This window comes from Pocillopora verrucosa, chromosome 12, assembly GCF_036669915.1.
Source record: "Pocillopora verrucosa isolate sample1 chromosome 12, ASM3666991v2, whole genome shotgun sequence".
In the NCBI taxonomy this organism is placed as follows: domain Eukaryota; kingdom Metazoa; phylum Cnidaria; class Anthozoa; order Scleractinia; family Pocilloporidae; genus Pocillopora; species Pocillopora verrucosa.
This window is the reverse complement of record NC_089323.1, coordinates 4,732,460-4,737,102: the sequence shown is the minus strand read 5'-3', so window position 1 is coordinate 4,737,102 and position 4,643 is coordinate 4,732,460. Positions and strand designations below refer to the sequence as shown.

General features: G+C 37.0%; 1 pseudogene; it reads left to right on the top strand.

Annotated features, from left to right (window-relative positions):
* The first annotated feature begins 214 nt into the window (after positions 1-214).
* Positions 215-4,643, top strand: part of LOC131798140 (kelch-like ECH-associated protein 1) — an 11,887-nt pseudogene continuing 7,458 nt past the window's right edge.

The window sequence follows — 4,643 nt, the reverse complement described above, 5'->3', positions numbered from 1 at the left end:
TGTGATACAAAGATGTTGAGGAACATTGGATGGAATCCTGGAGAGCTTAGGAGCAACTTTCTCAAAGCGGACCAACATTTTGATATAGCTACTATTTTGTGTCGAAAATGCTAAATCGTGACATTCTTCTGTAAACCTTTCATACGCTTACGAAGGATCGATGTCAAATGAGTACTTGTCCCACAATCTGTATTAAAAGCTAAAAGTGTCTGAAATGTGCGTCGGTAAACGTAAATCAGTATTTCCTTTATTCATATGTCATGTTCCTTTAAGTCCATATTTTTACGCCATGTTTACGAGCGACGCATTGGAAAGTCGCCAAAACAGCATAACACTAAAATCGATGTATCCGAAGAGTATGGAACTTTTCATCGAGTTCGCTTACACAGCGCAGATTCGAATCACTGAAGGAAATGTTCATGCTACCAGTAAATCTGTCTCGTTAAAAAAAAACTTGTTAATTGTGACTTTATACAATGGCAACTTGCTCCATCGAACTGTATCGGTATAAAGGGACTTTTCAGATATTTATGGCTGTTTGGATTTAAGTCAAGCAGCAGAAAAGTTTATATTTCACCACTTTTTACAAGTCTCAAAGTAAACAATTTCAAACCTTGCTCGAAGACCGCTTGGTCGACTCATTAAGTCGAGATGAACTTTTTGTGAAGTCGGAAGATGAGATGAGGTTTGAATCAATGATTATCTCATCCGTTGACTCTCTGCATTGACCTTTTTAGACCCGCATATGCATATTCTCCATACTGTTCTCCATACATTTCCTAAGATGCTGACAAGGAGAATTCGCTCAAAGGTGAAGATCTTCTTTTTATGATAATCATTTTCCCTAATCCATATGACTGAGGGGTGATATTGTAAGGAGAAATTAGATGTTAGTCACTCTAAGGAAATTTTAGTGAGGCAAATAAATTAAGCATCAATTGACTTCAAATATGATTCATATCGAATTTCTTAGATTCTTAGATTCTTGCAGCCATGTTACGATGGTTAACTCATGATCTGAAGAACAAAACACAGGAACTGAAGGATCTGCCGAAACATATAGTACGGGTACCTTTTGTTTCAAATACTTACCTTAACTTAATCTTCCAATGTTGTGAACAGGGCATGAGATCTGAGTTTAAAGGAACATTGATTGAGTCCTTTTCAGTGAGTATTTTAAAGTATGATCTCCCTATTTACTTAACCTCCAGGAATGACTTCTCTGGGCTCACACACTACCGTTATCAGTGATTTCTCAGGCGATCAGAGGATGTTATTTAAAACTGATGGCAAATTACTTCAGAAACGGAAAGTAAAACAATATCCTTCCTGTTTTCCTGATTCCACCAGCCTTGCGGATGCATTCAACAATTTTTTTCTTCGGTAAAATTGACAAGATACAGAATACATTTACAGAGAGAGCTCCTGAGAATGACCTCAGTTCATCTCATACTACTGACAGACCTCTATACTACTGACAGACCTCTGTGCGATGTGCAGATTCACAACTTTGAACAAGTTACTTTGGATATGGTAAAGAAATTTGCTGTGAAGACATTAACATAATCCTGTGACCTTGATACACTTCCAGCATCTGTTCTAAAAACATGCTTTCCCATCATCCTACCTACACTAACCTCGGTTATAATCATGTCCCTCAAGAATGGTGTCATGCCATATGCTTTGAAAGTTGCTGTATTAAAACCGCTTCTCAAGAAACAAGATGCTGATTTTGAGCAATTACAAAATTTCCCGCCCAATCTCAAATCTAACATTTGTGTCCGAGCTAATAGAGAAGGCTGTTGCTGTGCAATTAAACGACCATATACTGAGGCACCATCACAGCGTTTCACAGTACTGAAACGGCCCTCGTTAGAGTTCACAATGATATTCTCACTGCTATTGATAACAATAAAACCGTTATTATACTTTTACTCGACCTATCTGCTGCCTTTGATACTGCAGGTCATTCCATCTTATTATCAAGGTTATCTAATCGCTATGGGATCAAGGGAACAGTACTCGCCTGGCTAAGATCTTATTTAACATCACGAAAACAGTTTGTTAACGTCAATAAATGCAGATCCTCTTAACGTTTCTTGGAACGTGGTGTCCCACAGGGATCAGTCCTTGGCCCTCTTTTAAACCTACTATATACCTCTCCTCTTGCTGACATTATTAAGCGTTATAACTTAGAGTATCATTTCTATGCTAGCAATACCCAGCTCTATGTGGCATTTAAAACTGACTGTAAAACTACTATCGAGCAATGTGTCCGTGATACACATAACTGGATGGTCATCAACAAGCTCAAACTAAATCAAGACAAGACTGAAGTTGTTCTAATCAGCTCAAGGTATCGTCTCAAGCCTCCTTTAGACTCTCTTCAAATTGGCAACGTGACGGTTGTACCATCATCCTCAGCTCGTAATCTTGGCGTCATCTTTGATAAGTGTTTTAACTTTGAGGAACACATAAAATCAATTTTGAAAGTCTTCTCATTATCACATAAGAAATATCGCCAAAATCAGAAAGTATATTGACGAGGAGAGTGCCACAATCGTTGTTCATGCCTTTGTTACTGCGAAATTGGATAGCTGCAATTCCTTGCTATATGGTCTTCCACAACATCTAATTTCAAGATTGCAATCTATGCAAAACACAGCAGCTCGAGTTGTTACACGTACTAGGAAATTTGATCATATAACCCCTGTCCTCAAACAGCCTCACTGGCTACCTGTCCGTTACCGTATAGTTTATATAATTCTCCTACCGGTCTACAAAGCTCTCAATGGAACAGCGTCTTCCCACATCAGTGAATTACTTAAGTACCACACCTCTGAACGGAAATTAAGATCGTCCTCTCAACACCTTCTGGCGATCCCGAAAGCTAGACTGAAAACACATGGAGAGCCGGAGAGCGTTTGCTGTAGCGGCACCGAGACTATGGAACTCGATCCCACTTGAACTAAGATCCAGTAGTTCGATAGACATGTTTAAACCACATTTAAAAACATATCTTTTTAAACAAGCTTTTTAACTCTTTTAATATTTAGATGATTTTTAACTTATTGATGTAACTTAAGTGATGCTTTTTTTTATAATGTTGTAGAACTTTTAGCTTTTTAAATATATTTTTCAATGTAGAGCACCATGGACAAATAGTGGATTGAGCGCTATATAAATATTTTATTATTGTTATTATTATTATTAGTATTATTAGTAGTATTATTAATATTATTAGTAGTATTATTAGTATTATTACTAGTATTATTCTTGGCTGAGTTGTGATAACTATATTTAGATATCTCTCACATTATAATGGACTTGTCCAATACCCATGCCACAAGCATCTATACCAGATTTCAGACCAAAACAGCTCAAAAATCACACCCTTTTGGAGAAATTACACCATAATATACAGGAGTTCTAATAACTTTTTCCACAAACTGCTAACAATGGTGTCATTAAGGCAGCTCTCTCTGGAAAAAGGGCTATAAGGCAAAACCCAAACATGACAGCTTGCTTGCAAGCTAAACAGATTGTCGTGAGAGATCTTTGCCATTATTATTATAGTTTCCATTTGGCTAATCACTTAAACTTTCACTACGAATATACTTTATTGAGTAAAAGTGCTTTTGCCTTGAAATTACAGACATGACATTAGTCGACGGATAAACATTATTTGGATCTGAAAAAAATTTCTGATAAAATGTGACTGCAAATATGACTCTTGAGATGTAATGTGCTGAAATTAATTTAGCATTTTAGTTGTACCTTTAATGACAGCTCTTGGGAACTTTCAAAATTTCTATATTTTTTCTGTGTTGGATGTATGTATCTCGACAGGCCAATTACCTCTCTCTGTGCAAGTATAGTATAGGTTGGTCCCCTAAATACCCCAGTGAAGGGTGGGGTAATTTTCCTTAAATATTCTGAGATCAGCATACTACTCCTCTTATATTTGTCAATATTGCAAACAGTCATTAGAAGTTATTATTATTTTTCAGGAAACAAGGAGAATTTCTACCCTTAACACATTTCACAAACGACGACCCCCTGGTCCGACTGTGATGTACTTTGCAGGGGGATACTCGAGAAGATCTCTTGATGTTTTGGAGTGTTTTGATCTTCAACCCCCCAAATGGACAATTCTCTATCCAAGAGTGGCCTTGGGGCAGCTTACGTTGGTATGGTAAATATTGTATAATGGAGATAGAGCATGATAAATGACCTCTATTTATACACGATGATTTTTTAAGCCACATGCTTGTGATGTCATGTGAAAGTAACAAGCTCCTTGTAAATTCTCAATTATTAAAGGAAGATATTATTCATTTGTCATGTAGGACAAAGAGAAAAGTTTGAGTCTTCCAAGAATTCAATTTTCAGACTGAAAGATCTTATGGTTCAGTTCTCTACCACTAAGCTGCAGTGGTTGCAGCTAGGCAATGAAGTATATTACCAGTTGAAGCTCAGTGGTATTTTGCTGAACTTCAGGTCAGTAAAGAATTTGTATAAGACCCTGGCTTACTCAATGCCTGTCTCCTTCCAAGAGTATGAAACAGGTTCCAGTTAACTATTCCATTCCCAATAATTCCTTACTGTCCCTTATACACAGCCTTTTAACTTTGTTGTGAAAA